We start from the raw sequence: 23,203 nt of genomic DNA on the forward strand, positions 1-23,203 counted from the left end.
CAAACTGTATTTCTTTTTGTTTATTGTTGTTGTTGGTGGTGGTGGTGTGTTGTTGTTGTTGTTGTTGTTGTTAAGGCAATTGAGGTTAAGTGACTTGCCCAGGGTCACACAGCTAGTAAGTGTCAACTATCTGATCTGAGACTAGATTTGAACTCAGGTCCTCTTGACTCCAGGGTCAGTGCTCTATCCACTGCACCACCTAGCTGCCCCTCAAACTGTATTTTAAAGCAATGATCATCAAAACAACCTGGTATTGGATAAGAAAATGAGTGGTGGATCAGTGGAATAGAATAGGCACACAATACACTGTAGCAATGACCACAGTAATCAAGTTTTGATAAACCTGGAAACCCAAGCTTTTGGGACAAGAACTCAGTATTTGACAAAAATTGCTGGGAAAACTGAAATACAGTGTGACAGACACTAAGCATAGAGTGATGAACATCTTACACCATATGCCAAAATAAGATCAAGCTGGGTACATACTTTAGACATAAAGGGTGAAATATAAATAAATTAGGGGAGCAAGGAATAGTTTACCTGTTAGATCTATGGATAAGAGAAGAGTTTATGACTAAATAAGAACTAGAGAGCATTTTGAGATGAGAAATGGATAATTTTGATTATATTAAATTAAAAAGATTTTACAGAAATAAAACTATGCAACCAAAATTAAAAGGAAAGTAGAAAGGTAGGAAATAATTTTTACAGAAAATTGCTTTAATAAAGGACTCATTTCTCAACTATATAAAGACTGAATCAAATTCATAAGAATACAAATCATTTCCCAACTGATAAAAGATTAAAACATATGAACAGACAGATTTCAGATGAAAAAATTAAAGGTATTTATAGTCACATGAAAAAACATGTTATGTCATTATTGATTAAAATAGTACAAATTAAAACAAATGAGAGATACCACCTCGCAGCCAACATATTTGCTAATATTACAGAAAAGGAAAATGATAAATGCTGGAGGGGATGTGAGAAATTGGGACACTAACACATTGTTGGTGGAGTTTTAAACTGATTCATCCAATTTCTTTTTTCTTTTTTTATTAATTAATTTATTTTTAGTTTTCAACATTCACTTCCACAAGATTTCAAGTTCCAAATTTTCTCCCCATCTCATCCCTCCCTCCACCCCAAGATGGCATACATTCAGAATACCCCTTCCCCTAATCTGCCCTCCCTCCTATCTCTTCCCTCCTTCTCTTATCCCCTTCTCCTTCAATTTTCCTGTAGGGCTGGATAGATTTCTATACCTTATTTCCTGTATATCTTATTTCCTAGTTGCATGTGAAAACAATTTTTTTAACATTTGTTTTTAAAACTTTGGGCTCCAAATTTTCTCCTTACCTCCTTCCCCACCCACCCTCATTGAGAAGGCAAGCAACTCAATACAGGTTATACATGTGTAGTCATGCAAAACACTTAGTCATGTTGTGAAAAACTAACTATATTTCCCTTAATCCTCTCCCCCACCCCCATTTATTCTATTCTCTCTTTTGACCTTATCCTTATTTAGAAGTGCTTACTTCTGATTACCCCCTCCCCCAATCTGCCCACCCCTCTATCATCCTCCTGCTCTCTTGTCCCCTCCTTTCCCCTATTTTTCTGTAAGGTAACATAGATTTCCATAGCCAATTGAGTGTGAATTGTATTCCCTCCTTAAGCCAAAACCAATGAGAATAAGATTCACTCATACCCTCTCACCCTCCCTCACTTCCCCACCACTGAAAGAGCCTTTTCTTTTCTGCTTTATTTTACCTCTCCCTTTCTTTTTCTCCCAGTATAATCCTTTCTCACCCCTTAATTTTATTCTCCAGATATCACCAGTTCATCTTCAACTCATCCTGTGCCCTCTGTCTATCTATCTATTACATATGTGTATATATATACATACACATATATGTATATATACACACACACATATATGTAAGTATATATACATATATGCATATATATGTATATATATACATGTATATACAAACACACACACACACATACATACGTACATATAATTTTTTCCTTCTAACTACTCTAATACTGACAAAGATCTCATGAGTTATAAATATCATCCTTCCATGCAGGAATGTAAACAATTCAAACTTAACAAGTCCTTTATGATTTTTCTTTCCTGTTTACCTCTTCATGCTTCTCTTGAGTCTTGTATTTGAAAGTCAAATTTTCTATTCAGCTCTGGTCTTTTCAGTAAAAATTCTTGAAAGTCCTCTATTTAACTGAATATCCATTTTCCCCCTGAAGGATTATATTCAGTTTTGCTGGGTAGGTGGTTCTTGGTAGTAATCTTATCTGCTTTGCCTTCCAGAATGTTATATTCTAAGCTCTCTGGTCACTTAATGTAGAAGCTGCTAAATCTTGTGTTATCCTGATTGTGTTTCCACAGTACTTGAATTGTGTCTTTCTGGCTGCTGGGCAGTATTTTCTCCTTGACCTAAGAACTCTGGAAATTGGCTACAATATTCCTAGGAGTTTTCCTTTGGGGATCTCTTTCAGGAGGTGATCAGTGGATTCTTTCCATTTCTATTTTGCCCTCTGGTTCTAAAATATCAAGGCAATTTTCCTGTAAATTTCTTGAAAGATGATGTCTAGGCTCTTTTTTTGATCATGGCTTTCAGATAGTGTAATAATTTTTAAATTCTCTCTCCTGGATCTATTTTCCATGTCATTTTTTTTTCTCCCAATGAGATTTTTCACATTGTTTTCTATTTTTCATTCTTTTGGATTTGTTTTACAGTGTATTGATTTCTCATAAAGTCACTAACTTCCATTTGCTCCATTCTAATTTTTAAGAAAGTATTTTCTTCAGTGAGCTTCCAGATTTCCTTTTCTATTTGGCGAGTTTTTATTATTAGGGCATTCTCCTCACTGGCTTTTTGGACCTCTTTTGCCATGTAAGTTAGGGTATTTTTTAAGGTGTTATTTTCTTCAGTATTTTTTTGGGTCTCTTTTAGCAAGCTGTTGACTTGTTTTTCATTATTTTCTTGCAACACTCAGTTTTTTCTCTACTTCTCTTACTTGCTTGTCAAAATCCTTTTTGAGCTCTTTCATGGACTGGGACCAATTCATATTTTTCTTGGAGGCTTTGGGGTGTAGGAGCTTTGACTTTGCTGTCTTCTTCTGGTTGTATGTTTTGATCTTCTTTGTTACCAAAGAAAGATTCTATGGTCTGACTTTTTTTGCTAGGTTTGCTCATGATTCCAGCCAATTACTTGAGTTATAAACTGTTTTTTAAGGTAGGGGTCTGCTTCCAGTGTGGAGAACGTACTGTCCCAAGCTTTGGGGGTTTTGTGCTGCTGTTTTCAGCCTCTACGGACCTGTAAATTTTCAGTCTTTCCAAGGTGGTATGATCAAGGGTGAGGTGTTTACTCCTTTCCTGGACTGTGTTCTAGTCTATGAGTAACTATAAGCACTCTTTTCTGCCTTGGAACTGTGAGGAGGATGTCCTCTCACCACCATTACAAGCTCCACCATGCCAGCATTCCTCCTCACCCCAGGACTGTCACCCAGAAATGTGACCCAGGTCCAAGCACAGGTAAAGCAAGAGAAACCTGCCTCAGTGCCAGCAAAGAGATCTTTGCAGTCCCCCTCTAATCAGCCATTTGATTCCCCCTCATTCTGTGGGCTGGAAACTCTGGAAGCAGCCACCACACAGGGGTTGTGCCAGGACTGAGGCTGGGACTGTGCTTCTCTCTCGTTGTGGTCACAGACTTTCCTACTGATCTTCTAAGTTGTCTTTGGCATTCACGGGTTGAGACATCAGGAAACTGCCACAGTTGCCCGTGATTCAGTCCTCCAAGGCCTGTTCCAGTTTCGTTGAGGCCTGCTTTGCCTCCACACTTATGCCAAACTGCACTCCTCTACTTGCTCGGCACAATATACCTTTCTAATCAACTATCCCGATTGTCTTGGGATGGAAATTTGTTTCACTTTGTCTTTTTGTGTGTTCTGCTGTTTTAGAATTTGTTTAGAGCCATTTTTTACATGTATTTGGAAGGGTTTGGTGGAGAGCTCAAGCAAGTCACTGCTTTTACTCCACCATCTTGGCTCTGCCCCAATTCATCCATTCAGGAGAGCAATGTGGAACTATACCGAAAGAGTACTCTAACTGTGCATAACTTTTGATTCAGCAATATCACCACTATGTCTATATCCCAAAGAGATTAAAAAGAAAATAAAAAAAGGATCTATCTGTACAAAAATATTTATAGCAGTTCTTTTATTTTTGGTGGTAAAGAATTGGAAATTATACGGGCATCTAGATAGCACAGTGGATAGAACATTGGTCCTGGATTCAGGAGTATCTGAGTTCAAATCTGCCCTTCAACACATAACACTTACTAGTTGTGTGACCCTGGGCAAGTCACTTAAACCCATTGCCTAGCCAAAAATAAATAAATAAATAATTGGAAAGTGAGGGGGTATTCAACTGGGGAGCATGTTTGAACAAGTTGTGGTGTATGGTAGTAATGGAGTACCATTATGCTATATGGAATGATAAACAGGATAATTTAAGAAAAACCTGGAAAGACTTATATGAACTATTGCAAAGTGAAGTGAGCAGAGCCAGGAGAACATTGTACACAGTAACAGCAATACTGTATAATGACCAACTGCAAATTACTATTCCCAGGAGTAGAATGATCCCAGAAAATTCCAAAGGACTCATGATAAAAAAAAAATGCTATCCACCTCCTAAAAAAAAGAATTGATGGAGTCTGAATGAAGATCAAAGCATACTATTTTTCATTTTCTTTGTTTTTTGGTGAGCGGTTTTTAATATTCTTTTGGTCGGTTTTTCTTTTCACAATATGAGTAATACAGAAACATGATGTGCATGATTGTACACACATAACGTATAAAATTGCTTATGTCTTAGGGAAGGGTAAAGGGAGGAAAGGAGGGAGAGAATTTGGAATTCAAAATAAAAACAAATATTAAAATGTTTTTTGCATGCAATTGAGGGAAAATAAAATATTCATAAAATTTTTTTAAGTTAAAATTTTTTTTAAATGATCAAATAGTAAATGAGGCACAAAACTTCACTGATGAAAATAACTCCTTAAAAAGCAGAATTGACCAAATAGAAAAAGAGGTACAAAAGCTCTTTGAAGAAAGTAATTCCTTAAAAATTAGAATAGGGCTAGTAGAAGCTAATGACTGCATGAAACATCAATAAACTATCAAAGTCAAAAGAATGAAAAAAACCAGAAGAATATGAGAAATATATTATCAGAAAAATAATTGACCTGGAAAGTTGATTGAAGAGAGACAATTTAAGGAATATTGTTCTACTTCAAAGCCATGATAAAAAAAAATACCTATTTCAATAAATTATTTCTGTTTCAAGAAATTATCAAAGAAAGCTGCCCTATTATCTAAGACTAAAAGGGTATAATAAAAATTGAAAGAATTTACAAATCACCACCTGAAAGAGTTACTAAAATGAAATCTAGGAATATAATAGCCAAATTCCAGGGCTCCCAGGTTGAAGAGAAATTATTTCATGTAGCCAGAAAGAAACCATTCAAATAACATGGAGCCACAGTCAGGATCACACAAGATTTAGAGGCTTCCATGTTAAAAAAGCAAAGGGCTCAAAAAATTATATTCTAGAAAGCAAAAGATCTGGAATTACAAGAATAACCTCAGCAAAACTGATTATATTCCTTCAAAAGAAAAGAAATGGATATTTAATGAAATAGAGGACTTTCAAGTATGCCTGATGAAAAGACCAGAGTTGAATAGAAAATCTGATGTTCAAATACAAGACTCAAGAGAAGTATAAGAAGGTAAAAATAAACGTGAAATCATAAAGGACTCAAGTTTAAAATGTTTACATTTCTATATGGGAAGATGAAACATGTAACTTCTAAGAACTTTTTCATTATTAGATCAGTTGGTTTGATATTAAATAAAGAATGGATGGGAAAGAAAGACAAATACCCTGGGAGAACAGGGAAGGGAGGAAAATGAGGGAAATTGTCTCATATAAAAAAGACACATAATGAAGAGCTTTTACAGTGAAGGGGAAATAATGGAGAAGGAGGAGTGCTTGAACTCCACCCTTATTGGCTCCAAGAGGGATATATAATATATATATATATATATATATATATATATATATACATGTGTGTGTGTGTTTATGTGTGTGCATGTGTATTGGGTGTAGAAATCTATCTTAACCTGTAGGGAAGCAGAAGGGGATGGGAATAAAATAAAGTTACATGGTGATAAAAGAGAGAGCTGATAAAGGAAAACAGTGGTTCCAGATATGGGTTTGTTGACAATGTTGTCGTCTTCAGAATTCCTGCTTTGATCTTCACTGTTCTCATAATAGGAATATATAGTACATTTGTTTTTGCTCATGGTGTTTGCTTATTTCCCAGCCTTTAAAAAGATTGAGCTCTCCTGCTAGAAAGCAGAAGCAAAATGGACTTTAGAGTAGGAACAGGATAAAAAGAGAGGGAGAAGGATAAAGAAAAGAAAATATATAGGTGGAAAGGCATAGATGGTAATCATAGCTGTGAATATGAATGGGAGGAACTCCCTCCTAAAATGAAAGTAGATAGCTGAACATATGAGAAACAAGAAGCCAACAATATGTTATCGACAAGAAACACTTGAAACAGAGACACACAAAGAGTTAAAATAAGGGGTAAATCAGACTTTCTTAAGTTTCAGCTGATGTAAAAAAGGCAGGGATAGCAGCCATGGTCTAAGATAAATTAAAAGCAAAAATAGATCCAATTAAAAGAGATAATCAGGGAAAGTACATTTTGCTAAAAGGAACCGGAGATAAGAAATATCAATACTAAATTTTATATTTATATATATATATATATATATATATATTATATATATATATATATTATATATATATATATTATATATATAATATATATATATATATATATATATATATATATATATATATATATATATTTATATATATATATATATGCACACACACGAACATATATATATATATATAATGTATGTATATATGTATGTATTAAATGACAGTATCCAAATTCTTTTCTTTATTAATTTATTTTGATTCATCAATAATCACTTACATAAGCTTTTGAGTGTTAAATTTTTGTCCCTCTCCCTCCCCAAGACAGCATGCAACCTGATATAGGCTATACATATACATTCCTGTTAAACACATTTTCACATTAGTCATATTGTAAGGAAGAATTAGAACCAATAGGAGGAACTATTAGAAAGAGAAAATAAAACACAACAGAAAAAAAAAATAGCAAATAGTATGCTTCCATCTGCATTCAACCTCCATAGTTCTTTCTTTGGATATGGATAGCATTTTCCATCATGAGACCTTTGCAGATGTCTTAGATCCTTACATTGCTGAGAAGGGCTAAGTCTATCAACATTAGTCATTGCACAATGTGATTATTACTGTGTACAACATTGTCCTAGTTCTGCTCATTTTACTCAGCATCAGTCCATACAAGTCTTTCCAGGTGTTTCTGAAGTCCTCCTGCTCATCAATTCTCAAAGCACAATAGTATTCCATTACATTCATATACCACAACTTGTTCAGCCATTCCCCAATTGATGGGCATTCACTCAATTTCCAATTCTTTGGCACCACAGAAAGAGCTGCTTTAAATATTTTTCTACGTATGGGTCCTTTTCACATTTTTATGATTTCTTTAGGATACAGCCATAGAAGTCCTATTGTTGGGTCAAAGGGCATGCACATTTTTGTTTCCCTTTAGGCATAGTTCCAAATTGCAACTGATGTCTTTTTCCAATTATTTAGATCTGACTTTATTTGTGTGAAAAGTGTTTTGCAATTGTGTTCATATAGTTCCTGGGTTTGTTTCAGTAGGTAGACTCCTAAATATTTTCTCTCCTGGATCTATTTTCCAGATCAGTTGTTTCACCTATGAGGTATTTTATGTTTTCATCTATTTTTTCATTCTTTTGTTTCTGTTTGACTGATTCTAGCTTTCTCATAGAGTCATTAGCTTCCGTTTGTTCAATTCTAATTTTTAACAAATTATTGTCTTCTAATAGGTTTTGTACCTCCTTCCCTATTTGGCCCATTTTATTTTTTAAGGAATTCTTCTCCTCAATGAGTTTTTGTGTCTCCTTTTTCCATTTGGCCAATTCTGCTTTTTAAGGAGTTGTTGCTTTTTTTGTTTGTTTGTTTTTGGGTTTTTTTTTTTTTTTGCTGGGACAATCAGGGTTAAGTGACTTGCCCAGGGTCACACAACTAGTAAGTGCCAAGTGTCTGAGGTCAGATTTGAACTCAGGTCCTTCTGACTTCATGTCCAGAGCTCTATCCACTGTACCACCTAGCTGCCCCAAGGAGTTGTTTTCTACAGTTAATTTTTGCCCTTCTTTTTCCAAGCTATTGACTCTGTCTTGCATACCTCTCATTTCTTTTCCCAATTTTTCTTCTACCTCTCTTATTTGCTTTTGATGTCCTTCTTGAGCTGTTCCAAGAAAGCTTTTTGGGCTTAAGACAAGTTCATATTTCCTTCTGAGGTTCCAGATGTGGGTTTGTGGACAATGTTGTCCTCTTCAGAATGCTTTGATCTTCACTGTTCTCATAATAAGAATCTATAGTACATTTCTTTTTGCTCATGGTACTTGCTAATTTCCTGGCCTTTAAAAAGGTTGAGCTGTCCTGCTGGGGAGCAGGGGGCACTGACCCAAGTTTCTTATATTGGGAGCCTGGGGGCCGACTTACTGACTTTGTGTGCTGGGGCCTCTGATACTGGCTGTTGGAGGCTGTAGGGTTCTGGTAGCTTACCTGTGTTGGGCTGGAATCAGCAAAACTGGGAACTCTAGGGGTAGGATTAGTAGTCTGGCCCCTGGAGGTTGCCTGCTCACCTGGGACTTTCTTTTTCTTTTATTTGGCTCCTTTGAGATGGATGTTTCACAACTGGCAATGTTTCTCTTCCTGGGGCTTTCCTCCTTGAAGAGCTTTCCAGAGTTTTCCTGAGGAGCTGGGAGATTTGGCTGCCATGGAATGCTGTGGCAGGTGGTAGTTTTCTAAGCCTGTTTCCACTGGTTCCCCTCCCCTTACTGAGACACTCAGTGGTCCTGGTGTTGGTGTTTGCATGTTCCATTACCTGGAGTTCAAGACCTCCCCCTGTATGCTGATGTGGGGCTTTCCCCTAGCTTGCTGGGACAATTCTCATTCTATACTGCTCCTCCACCTCCCAGGGCAAGTGGGACATTTCCCATTAATCCCTCAAGCTACCTGGGCTACTAGACTGCTTCACCCCATCTTTCTGCTGGTTCAGCTACTCCAGGGTTTTTCCTGGGGTGATGTTTTCTGGGCTTTTGGAGGTTAATAAGGGATGGTGATAGCAACTTACTTCTTCCTACTCTGTCACCTTGGCTTCTAGAAGAGGAACTGCAGGAAAATGATTTTGATAAATTATAACATTCATTCTTTTTTAAAAAACTAGAAATCATAGAAAGCAATAGAATATTTCTAAAAATAATAAATGGTATCTATCTAAAACTATGAGCATGCATTATCTGTAATGGTGATGGATTTGGAGCCTTTCTAAGGAGATCATTGTGAAGCAATGATGGTCATTATTACTACCATAATTCATTATTGTATTAGAAATGCTAGCTATAGCAAAAAGAAGAGAAAAAGAAATTGAAGGACTAAAAATAGACAATGAGGAAGCAATGCTATCACTGTATGCACATGATATACTTAGAGAATCCTAGAGAATCAACAAAAATTTAGTTGAAATAATTTACAAATTTAGCAAAGTGGCAGGATATAAATGAAATCCACACAAACCATTATCATTTCTATATACTCCCAACAAAACTCAGCAAGAGGGAAAAAGATACATTTCATTCAAAATAACTGCAGACAATATAAAATACTTGGAAGTTTACCTGCGAAAGTAAACTCAGTGTCTATATGAACACAATTACATTTTCCATATCAAAAATCATTTTTCATATCAACAAAGACAGATCTAAAAAATCAGAAAAAAAAATGTTGATTTCTCATGGGTAGGTTGAATCAACATAATAAAAATGACAATTCTATCTAATTTAATTTACTTATTCAGTGTCACAGCAATAAATATACCAAAAATTACTTTATAGATCATGAAAAAAACAAAATTACTTTGGAAGAAGAAAACATCAAGAAAATCAAGGGAATCATAAAAAATGTGAAGGAAGGTGGTTGAGCAGCATCAGATTTCAAACTAGATTACAAAGTGGTAATCATGAAAACAGTCTGTCACTGGCTAAGTAAGAGAGAGTTGGACCAGTGAAATAGATCAGGTATCCAATACATGATTTTAGTAACCCAGTTTTTGATAAACTCAAAGATCCAAGATTTTTGGGTAAAAGCTCATAATTTGACAAAAATTGCTGGAAAATGGAAAAGCAGTTTGGAAGAAACTAGGCATAATCCAACATGTCATTCTGAATTCCAAAATGAGGTCAAAACAGATAAATTATTTAGATATAAAGGGTGATAACAGAAGTAAATTGGCAGACTATTTTAAAATGTACTGTTAGCTCTATGAATAAGGAAAGAGTTTATGATCAAATAAGAAACAGAGCAGATCAGAAGAAGTAAAATGAATAACTTTGATTAAATGAAATTTTAAAAGATTTTTGCACAACCAAAACTAATGCAGCCAAAATTAGAAGGAATATGGGAAACTGGGGGGGGGGGGTGAATTGTAGCAAATTTCACTGATAAAGATTTAACTTCTTAAAAATATAAGGAACCGAGCCCAATTTAAAAAAACAGTAAGCCATTCTTCAATTGATAAATGGTCAAAGAACATAAACAGGAAGTTCAGCAAGGAAAAAAAACAGCTCTCAATAATCACTTGAAAAATACACTCTGAATCATTATCTGTTAGAGGAAAAATAAATAAAAAGTAACAAACAAATTCTGAGATACCATCTTACACTTATCAGATTGGTTAACATGACAGAAAAGGAAAATGACAAATGCTGAAAGGAGTGTGGAAAAATAAGGACAATTACATGTTGATGTAATTTTGAACTGATCCACCATTCTAGAGAACAATTTTGAACTATGCCCAAAGGCTTATAAAACTGCATACCTTCAGACCCAGGAATAGCACTGCTTGGTACATATCCCATATAGAACAAATAAAAGAAAAATGGACCTATTTGTACAAAAAATATGTATAGCAACTCTTTTTGTGGTGGAAAAGAATTGGAAATTGGTGGAAAACCCATCGATTTAGGAATGACTAAACAAGTTGTAGAATACGATTTTGATAGAATACTATTATACCATAAGAAATAATGAGCAGGATGGTTTCAGGAAAACCTGAGAAAACTTGTATGTGCTGATGAAAAGTGAAATGAGCAGAACCAGAAGAACATTGTACACGGTAACAGCAATATTGTAATTATGCTCTACCGGGAAAACTGAGCTACTCTGATCAAGACAATGATCTAAAACAATTTCAAAGGACTCATGATGAAAAATACTACCCACCTCCAGAGAGAGAACTGATGGATTCCAAGAGCAGGTTTAAGCATGCTTTTTTCTTCAATTTTCTTTGTTTTCCTTGTGGGGTTTTTGTTGTATATTTTCTTTTGTGACATTGCTAATATGGAAACACGTTTTACATGAATTCACATGTATAATTGATATCATATTGCTTGTCTTCTCAATGGATGGGTCAGGGGTAGGAGGAAGGAATATAATTTCAAACTCAAAATTTTTTTAAAAATGAATGGTAAAATTTTTTGTGTAAAAGGAAATATTTATCCAAACAAACAACAATATTAAAAAAGAAAAAAACCTCTGCTTCTCTTTGGCACAGTACACCAGAATTATCTCTTAACTGCAATCTTTTTTCTTGTCTCTCTGGCATTCTCCTTTCTTGAATCTTGATCATTAGTATAATAAGATGAACTTCTCTGCCAGGACATTCTTCTCAGTAAAGAAGGTATGAACCATTGCAGGGCTATGTGCATGGCCCCATTATAGTCCAAAGTCTGTCATTGCAGGATGGGAGGGTAAAAGCCTCTGAAAACTTCAAAGCGTGTCCAGTGAGACAGGGAAACTTATTAGAATGATCAGCTTTTTTTTCCCTTCCTTCCTTTCTTCTTTCTTTCTTTCTTCCCTCTTTCTTTTCTTCTTTCCTTCCTTCCTTTTTTCTTCCTTCTTTCATCTCCTTCTCTTTGCTCTCTACCTGGAATGTTTTCTCCCTCTTCATCTATTAGATTTCTACCAATTTAAATTCCACTTAAAATTCCACTTTCTTTTTGAAGAGCTCTCTGGTCTTCTCCACCAATATTGGTATTGTCAGAGTCAGAACTCACAAAGTACTATCTTTTTCACTTCTCAAATGAACCCACAATGTATTATTTTGTGTTACAGTTATTTGTTGTTCTTTCATATCCCCCTCTTCCCTGAAAGCTCCATCAGGCAGGTAATATCTTATTTAAACTTTGCATGTGTCCAAGTTTCATTCTTTTCACACAGTGAACATTCAAGGCGTTGTGGATTATACCGAATTGATTAAATTTTTGTCTTTAAAAATTATATTATATTCTTTCAAATTCAAAATAAAAAATAAAAGTGCTTGGTTATATTTAACCTTAGTGAATGGCTGAACCTAAAGAATTTTTAAAAAAGTATTAACATGCTTTAAATAGTTTTGTTTTACTCATTCTAAGTACTATGCTCTAAAATCAATGAAGATGTTTAAGGTGAAATATGAATGCCTAACAATGCCCTAACATTTTAAATACCTATAGGTTATTTTTGCTAGATGGGGTCTTAGCAATCATCTAATCCAAAATCATTTTGCAGATAAGAAAATTAACACCATTACTTATGATTGGGTTACATAGCTCTTTATGGAAGTTTGTTCTCTTTTGGAAACTGAATTCATATACATACATACACACATACATACATACATACATATGTATATATGTGTCATATATACATATATGTGTGTGCATACACACACATATATAATTAAATTTGGACTCACTATAATAATAGAAAATCTGAGATAAAAACATAGAAACCCCAGAAATTTAGGGATAGGCCTTTCTAATGGATTGAAATACCAGACCTTGACAAGCAGTAAGAAGTATGCCATTAAGTCAACTTCACTGAGAACAGTTAAGACCTCAAGATATGAGATCCTCATGTAATGACTTTCCTTAGGATATAAAAAATAAACATAGCAATTTTGAATGAATGAATGAACCTCTGCACTGGAATGTTAAAGTTTGGGCAAAAGCCTAATTTAAATAGAAAAAAAAGATAGCCAAGTGATGATAACTTGGCTCATTAATTCACTTTATTATTATGCAGTATACACCTTTCTACAAGTGGAATTTGTTCTCTACAGAGAGGATAATGCATGGCAAGTAACATTTTTGCCTTCTGACATAAATTCCTAGAGAGTACTCCCTTGAAACCAAGGTAAACAGGCATCTTTTAAATCATTTTATTGGATCAACACTTTTGCATTTGTTAGTTGAACATTCACACTATTTGCAACCCAGTTTCAGGATGATAGTCTCCAGCTTGATATTGCTAAACATAAAGCAGGCTTGTCTATATCAATCTACATAAGGATCTCCATCTGGATAAGAAAAATGCATGTCAGTCTAAATGGTTCCTGTATATGAAAATTATAAATCTTCTTGCCACTCTCTATCCTCAAGACATCCCTTACAATATGATGGGCCTTGCCGGGCTGTGATTATGTTATCTTACTGCTAAGATAGAGGGCCTCTATCAGCCCCATTGAGCTCCTACCTACCATCTGTCTCTGGAACTCTCACCAAAAGTGCCAAACTGATAAGTTCTGAAGTGGCCAAGGTCATTGGATGGATGGTCTTTCTAGATGAGAACTAGCATGAATGATCAGACTAAAGGCATTTGGCAAGTTAATGACCCAGGCTGGGCTGCTGACAAGGGGCCTCCATCCGGAGAGACTGATTTCTCAGAGTTTGACATGAACTGAGGAGTTCTCAACTAAGAATTTCCTCTTTACCTCAGTGCCTGCTTTAATTCCTACTAGAAGTACAGTATAGAAATGTACAAACAGCAATGCCTTCAAGTGGTACCAGATTCTTAATAAGTATCATGACAGGTCATTAAAAAGTAGATTAACTAACTAGGTCCATAAAGTTGGTTTACTATGTAACTTTAAAGTTGCCATTTAAAGGTTAAATTAATTTATAGAGTGTCATATCAATCACATTACAAGTAGAAAAAAAATAACAAAATTCATCAAGAGGAAGCAAAAGTTAAAAATCTCAAGGGAAATAATGGAGAAAAAATTTGGGATGGAGGGACACCTAGTGGAAACAGACCTCAAATATTCTTCAAAACAGTAAGCAAAAATGATTTGGTGTTAGTTTAAATATAGAAAAGCTGATCAATGTACCAGATTAGGTACATAAGACATGGAAACAGGTGATCACAGTAACAGAGTGTCTTATATACACAAGAGCCCCAACTATTTGTTAAGAACTCATTATTTGACAAAAACTTGTGAGAAGATTAGAAATAGTTTGTCATAAATAAGGTTTAGATTAACATCTCACATTACACGCCACAATAAGCTCCAAATAAATAAATGAGCTAGATATAAAACATTATAAAAGAATTATAGAGTCAGAGAAGGTGATCCTTTTCACAATTATGGCTAGGGGAAAAGTTCTTGACCAAACAAGAGAGAGAGAGGATCACAGAAGATGAAAAGGGAAAAATTTTTTATTATGTAAAATTGGAAAGTTTTTATACAAAACGGATACAGTTAGAATTAGGATTCCAAGAAATCTGGGGAGAAATTTACAGCTTTTCTGATAAGGGAATATATAAGAATAAAAATCTTTGATGAACTTTTAAAGGATATGTATAGTAAGTTCACAAAAGTTGAAAGGCAAGCTTTTAAAACCCTTATGAAAATAATAATCCAAATCACTATTAATAAAGAAAATTTCTAAGTAAAACAACTCTATAGTTTTACTTCATACCAATTAGATTGGCAAAGTTACAACTTTCCAAGGGATTTGTAGAAAACCAGACACACAAATATACCATTGGTGGAGCTATGAAGTAGGTCAAACATTATGAAAGCAAATGGAAGTCTAAATTGTCCTTAAGTTTTTGACATAATGATAACACTGTTGGGCTTATACCCATAAAGAGATTAAAGAAAGGACTTAAATGTATAAGAATGTTTATAAGATCACTCTTTATTAACAAAGACCTGGAAACTAAGGAGGAACCCATTGATGGGTATAATACAACTGATAATAGCTCCAGAAGTTGATGCTTCCTACCTTTTGGAAAGAGGTGATGGATTAGAGATACAGAACGAAAGATATACATACATACATATGTGTATATGAATGTATTTATGATTTTCACACAAGATTAGTAAGTGAATTTATTTTGCTTGGCTATGCTTTTTTTGTTGCTTTGATGGAGGACTTTTATATTTAAGTGGAAAGGACAGTTGGGGGAGGTGATTTTAGCTTACAAAAAGGGGGAAGGGAAGACCATCAATGACATCCTTAAAAATATGCAGAAAAGGAGAGATGGAAAATCAGAAGAGAAGGACATGGAAGGATAGTGAAATAACTGTGTTCAATTTAATGTAAACTTTTAAAAAGTTATACATGATAGAGATTCACAGTTTCAAAGATAATACTCATTTTCTTTTCTTTGAATATAGAAATGGCCATGTTTGCCAAGTTCATAGCAATGTAAAGGAGGATTTTAAAATCTCTGGTAAGGGCACTTAATGATTATTATCTTAAAATTACTTGACAGAGAACTTTTTTGCTTTTGTTACTTTAAAAAAAATATTTTCCAGCGTTTAATTACTCCAAGGGATCTAAGACCTAATTTGCTATAAGTATTTATCCCAAGAGTCCATACTACAACCCAGAAAAGCCTTCATTCTCTTTGTGACTCATTTCCATGGCCACTCAAAAATTCATCATATGACTTCCCTCCGATGTACTGGGAACCTTTCTGGAATTCCCTTGACATTGTGTAGAGACAATGTACAATTGTGTAGAGACCAGTACAGCATGTGACCTGACTAATGCATTTGTCTGTGTAGTTCCTCATATTTAATATGTTGTAGTTTCGTTATATTTACCATGCACATTTCCATTTCATTCTGGGCTATCCTCATCTTTAATTCTTTGGAGACTAGTGTTCCTTGACTTATAGCCACATAACAAAACAAAACAAAACAAAACCTCTGTTAACAGAATTTGAACTATATTAATATTTGAAAGTATTTTTTATTTTAGTGATACTTAATATTAATAAAATTTGAATTTGAAAATTTAGTGTGCTTTATATTAAATAATAAAAAATATGAAACACGTTGGTATTTCCAAATCAATGTTAATAATAAAAGCAACCCAAAATTGTTTAAGCTACTTTTTTTCAGTGCTTTTTATTATTATGACATATTTGCATCTCTGAAATAAAATGCTAATATAAAAGAAAGAAGAGGTTTTTAAGATGATGAAATGATGATGTGTTTTGGTACTGAGTTCTGAAACACTATAACCTCTCTGTGAGTTATCCATACCTCCTTCTGTATATGACTTTAAAAAGAAGAGACAGGCCAAACATGTACTGACAGTGTAGGGCTGATATATAGACAAATCAAGTGCTATGCTAGATAAGACATAGAAGAAAGTCTCCAATATATTGAGTAGATCTTCCGTGGAGACTCTGTGGAAGGATAAGAACCACACAGGATGAGAAGGAATATATGGATTGAGATTTACTTGGAGAGATGCCCATCAGTGAGACCATGGACTCATCAAAGTGTCTGTTAGGTCAAGTCAACAAGACAACAATCATTTATTTGTTCTTACTATGTGCCAAGCATTGTGCTAAGTTTTGAGGATATGAGAAATGATGAAAACCGTCTGCTTTCCATAACTCACTGTTAAATGGAGGAGATAGCATACAAACAGTGATGGGTGTACAAGATATATACAGGGCAAATCAGAAGTATTCTCAAAATATAGACAATAACATTAAAGGGGATGGAAAAGACCTCTTGCATTAGGTAGGATCTGAACTGAAACTTGAAGGAAGCCAAGGAGGCTCCAGTATTTCTTTCTGTCTAGTACTAAGGTAAAAAAAATGTCCAAACCCAAGCCAGAATATGTCTCAGGAGTATGAATTACTTTTTTTACATAATATAAATCTAGTAATATTTATATGAAACAAATTTAGTGAGCCTGCTTGGGGGGAAAAAAGGAATATGTATTACCTTCAGGTCATCTTTAATAAATTTGATTTTAAGGAAAAACTGGTAATTTCTTAAACTAAATATTTAAGCTGAAATTATGTTTTTAGGCAATCTATCCTAATTTCCCTGGGTAAGACTTAGACCCTTATTAGCATATCAACTCTCAAGATTATTTTAAAGCTCCGGGTCAGAAAACATATGGAACTATAATTCAAAGAAAGTACAGTCTCAGACATTACAATTTTAATGACTCATTTCCATGACAAAAAAAAATATAACCAGCTAAGCATAGAACAAAATCTATCCTTATGTAACAAGACTGGAAAGTGGTATCAAATTAAGCTGTCCTCATTACAGTCTTAAGCCAGCAATCTCACATTATGCCTTGCACTTGGTTTGATAAGCACATTTATAATGGTTGCCAGACTCTCACTACTTCCTTCTACCATTTATCATTTCTAGAATATAGTGAGCCAAGAGGAGAAGTAACATGATAAGAAATAAATAAAAGCAATATAGGTTGTGTAAAGAAGAGCACATAGCATGGTATTTTTTTGAATGGAATACAGTTATCCAGATTGGTATGTCCCTAATATTGTAAGACTAGCCATTTGGAAAATATGCCAATGAGTTGTTGTTAAACAAAGTCAAATGGCAAAGGAATTTGTAAATTTCTAGAGTGTATGAGAAACTGAGAAGACTGCTGATCCTAGGGGGCAAATAGTTATGAGCCCCTCTCTTAACTTTGCTTCCCATATCCACTTACTAGTGTATGATTTGTATTCAGGAAGACCTGAGTTCAAATCCTGAGCCCTAGGTCACCAGTGGCCTCCCAGGTTCACTCCAGTGATTTTTGTTCTTATTGTCACCCTTGATTGAAATATTTCCCTCCTCAAATATTTCATTTCCAGTGGTGTATAAGTTAACTGAAGGAGGGGACTGATTCATTGTTGTGTTTATATTCTTACGGTACCTAGCTAGCCTTCAGGGAAAAAGGAGAAAGCTGATTTCATTGATATTGAGAGCTCCTGAATGAGAAAACTCTTCTACCAGTGTAGATCAGCAGCCCCTGAAGCATCTTAGATAATTACCTAGAGCACTGAGATGTTAAGTGACTTCATTCATGGTTTACCAGTCTGGTCAAGGAACAATATCTCTTGCATGTATCTCTTTCTATTTCCTTAGCCACCATACTATTTCAGGTCATCTCACTTCCCACTTGGACTATTGCAATAGCATCCTAATTGTCTTACTGTCTTAAGTCTCTCATCTCTCCAATCTGTACACCACACTACTGACAATGAGATATTCCTAAAGCACCAATTTGACTATGTTACTTTGTTCAATAAATTCCAATAACTCTCTTTTATCTCTAGGATCAAACACAAATACTCCTCACAAGCCCTTCACAACCTGGTTCCATCTTATTTTTTCTTGCCTTATTCTGCTTCTTGCCTTATTCTGCTTCATGCATATATATTCCACTTTGTGTCTCTGTGCCATTGCCTGGACACAGGGGCTGTGCCCTCACTACCTCTGCCTCTTAGAATCTCTAGTTTCTGTGGATGCTCAGCTCAAATGCTGTTTCCTACCTGATGCCTTTCCCGATTTGCCCAGCTCCTGGTGCCTTCCTAAAAAAATCACCTTGCAGTTATTTGACATATTTGAATATATATATATATATATATATTCTTGTATTTTGTGATAGGAGAAACATTCTAACCTTCCTAATTCCATGAAAGTCATGTTGGTTATGTGTATCAGTACCCACAGCTTTATGGAAAGACTTCTTCAACTTATTTATATTTTCAGCCCCAGTGACCTCTTGGGGTAACAAGTTCTCTAAGCATATAAAGTACTATTATACCCTTTTGTTTTTGCCTAACTCTCTTCCATTAAACTCCAAATGATAATGCCCCATAAACCTCAGCTCCAGAGTACTAATTTTTCAGTCCATCCCAATTTGAATAATTTCCATTAAACTCTGAATATTCTAATATATCACACCCAGAATCCATGATCTGTCTTTTAAGACACGTTAGAATTCCATCCCACCATATTGATCCTAATTAGGGTAAAGCACAAAGCACTTAACTTGAAATGCATTCAAGGCCCTCTATACCCTGGCTCCAATCTAATATTATAATAAAAGGATGGTGGTTTGTGTTAGCTACGGAGATTATGTGTCTACATGGGTCTCTCTAGAAGTGGCTAATAAGGAAGCATAAATAGATGATCTCTAGTCTTCTCTACACATTCTTTTCCAAGAGAGATTGATTCATTATATGAAGGGAAGCAAAAAGTTTGGACCAGAGGCTGGTCACTCTGCTCTCCTCAGAGAGCAGGCATTCTGTGCTAGAATCATATTCATCTGTACCCCCTTTCCCCACTATTGTTAGTCTAGGGGAAATAATTTCTAGGTTCAAGCTGAGCTCCTAATTTTCATCCCTCTGTTCCCACCAAATGCCAGCTCTGCAAGGGACACATAGAGCAAATAGCAAATATATTAATTTATCCAAGCTGATAGCAAACAGAAATGAGAATTTCTATAGATGAGAATATACTAGACAATACACAGAATGAAAAAAGCTTTTCCACTGGTAAATATCCAAACTCAACCTAGACAGAAAGTCCTATATCTAACCCAAGGGGAAATTCCCTGAAGTCTCTAGTGTAGTAAAATGGGGATTAGGGATATGATTGAAGTGCTGCCTCCTGTATTTCTTGCCTTCCCAGTTTTTTTTTCTCACATAAAGTACCAGAGAGAATCTGGAACCCTGTGTCTTCTTTCTTGAAAAATAGATCCCAGGAGACTAAAACTAAGTTCACAAGAATTCCATCCTTCATGTAAGCATGGAACATTGAGTAATTAATCTCCATCAATGAGGAGATTCTTATGAGAATGAGCTTTGAGCCCCGGGTTATATTCACTTTCTAATATTTATCACCTACTATACCCTGTTCCCTGCTCTATTCTTTGCTAAACCAGGTAACTTGACTCCACATTTCTATGCATGTTGTCCCACCATACTTGAAATGGTCTTTCCATGTCCCCACAATCTTTTACCTTCTGTATATCACCACTTAAGGAAATCCTTCCTTTAAAAGTCACTCCATAATAATTATAAAGGTGCTTTGCAAATATTATCTCATTTGATGTTCATAACAACCCTATGGAGTAGGTGGTATTAATACACTTATTTTACAGATAAGAAACCAGGGCCCAAAGATGTTAAGTGATTTATCACTGTCATGTAAGTGTCTGGAGGAGGATTTGAACCCAGTTCCTCCATGAAACCTTCTTTTTCCCTTTCTTCTCCATGCCTCTATAAATATTCTTCTTTCCAATATCTCTCATGCTACCTTTCCCATGAATATATCATACAATAATTTGTGAATTCACATTGCCCTCACTAGATTGTGAGATCCTTGAGGGCAAGGATTGTGCCTTGTTTTTACCATTGTATACCCAAGACTTATGTTGGTATCATCATTAGTTGAACATTTCCCTTAGTGCCCTCCCTCTACTCTTGAAAGTCTCCTCTTCACCTTATGGAAATTCCATGCTCAAGTCCACCTCTGTGCATTTGAACATATCTTTCCTCCTGCCTACAAATTAATTTTATTTTTCAGTAATAATAATAATAATAATGATAGCTGTGATTTATATAGAACTTCACTTTGTATATACATTACCTCATTTGACTCTCACTACAATCTTGTGAGGAAAGCAGTGCAGGTACTACTGATGTAATCCTAATAAAGCTGCCCTAGTCCCAATATTCTAACTTTTTTATGGACCTCACTGAACAGCAGGCATATCCTGATTTAACTGTACAATCTGGCTTTAACCACGCCACAGGCTCCCAGACTCAACCACAGGCCTCATTGAATAGCAGGACCACTGCCCCTACCTACCCAATGCCCACCTTCTCCTCCTCCCTGACTCAATATCCTAACTTCCTCATATATAACTCACTGCCTCACTAGAAGAGCAGGTATGTCTATGAACTCACGCCCCACTAGAACAGTAGGTGTGTCCATGTGATGGTATGTTAGCTACTGCCACAAGACCCACTCTTTATATTTCTCACAGAAGCAGCAAGTGTGTCCATGCACTTAACCACAACCATATTCATCTAATCTCAGACAGGACCACAGTAGCCAGACAATCAGAAAGCAGTACCATCAGAATGCCCAAGAAGGATGTGGACCCCAAAAAATTGAAGGGACTTTCCCTAAGTAGGCACCTGTGCAATAATAGTAAAGAACTGACCTAGAGTAAACTTATGATAAAGAGAGGCTTATTATAATATCACTACCATATATTAATGTCTCCCTTTCCACATTTAGGCTTTTCTGTATGCATTGTGGGTAATCTCACGTGCAGTTCCACCGAGGCTGGGAACTCTCCCCTACATTACCTAATCCTTTGACAAACCCCTCTTGCCTTTTAAATATTAATAATTTTTCTTATGTAATCAATGTCATTACACCATAAAATTGCCTATCTTGTCTCACTGAGAAGCTGATTCCTTTTGGAACTCAGCCTGAAGATGGTCTGAGTATGAATTCTTTGAGATAACTCCCATAACACACTATGAAACTGCAACACCACCAACCTCCATTTTACAAGTAAGAAAGCAAAACTTAGCAAAGGAAAGTGAATTCCCCAAAGTCACACAGCCAGTAAATGACAGATCTGGGATTTGAAATGAACTCTTCTGATTCTGACTCTAGTGCTGCCGAATACTATGGCATAGCTCTCAATGTCCAGCCTGAATACCAGCTAGAAATTCTTCTTAAGGGAATTAATTCCTGCACCCCTCATCTGTGGAATATTTTTACAAATACTTTTAACAAAGGATATAGCAATTAGCTTTAATATAACCACTTAGTATTCAGAATCAGAATTTCCCTATAGCTTCTAATTTGTGTTTCAAAAAATGGGACCATATGGAAGTGCCTGGCCATGTATTTCTAAGCAAATCAAACCTAATTTCAAATTTTGAACTACTTGAGGGCGATCTTAGTCATCTTTGCCTCCCCCTGTCCTCCCATCTTCCATTAGTTCCTGGCACAGGGCCTTTCACTAGTAAAGACTCAGCTGTTTTTGATTAATTGCTATTTTTTAAATAGCCTTTCCTTCCATAAGCAGAAATCTGGTATTACTTTTTTTTTTCTTTACAGGTTTCATTATCTGTAATTTTATGAGCAGAGAAAAGTCCCTACACCAATACAGATCTGCAACTTCTTTGAAATTTCTCAGCTTACAAAGTTGCCTTTGTCACTGAAAGGTTAAGGGACTTGTCCAAGTTCACAGAGTTAGTTAACATCAGCTCTCTATCCATTGCTATCTGCTACCTCTATTTTATAAAACACTATTTTACAGAAAGACAAAAGAAGTTTTCTTTATACCATACAGTAAGAGGTTGGCAGCATTGAAAATGTGACTGTGCCTACACATTCCAATCCAACACCTTCTTTCCACCAGACCATGTTGTATTCTGAGTTCCATAGAGTTATGAACTAGCAATATAACAGTCATTTATTTTAAGACTCTACAAGAAACATCTCATGGATATCTTTTCCATGAATTTATGGGGAATTTAATGAAGTGAACTGAGCTAGAGCACAGGAGGGAGCCAATTATTTTTTATTTTTTTTTCCCACAAACATCTAACTTTTGATTGGGGCAGGGCTGGAGAAGGAAGTGATGTAATGGATAAAGATATATTATAGTTGTATTTCTCCTCTATATTTTTTTAGACTTGTGGTAACTCATATTCCTATTGTGAACTATGGTCCATCTCAGACTTTACTTCATCATCCTCTATCTACCACCTACTGGGAATATCTCAAAGTTTCCATTCCAAGTTTTTTGCTTCTTCTTCTGC

This window comes from Phascolarctos cinereus, unplaced genomic scaffold (genome assembly GCF_003287225.1).
Source record: "Phascolarctos cinereus isolate Bilbo 61053 unplaced genomic scaffold, phaCin_HiC Scaffold_9;HRSCAF=440, whole genome shotgun sequence".
NCBI classification, from domain to species: Eukaryota; Metazoa; Chordata; class Mammalia; order Diprotodontia; family Phascolarctidae; genus Phascolarctos; species Phascolarctos cinereus.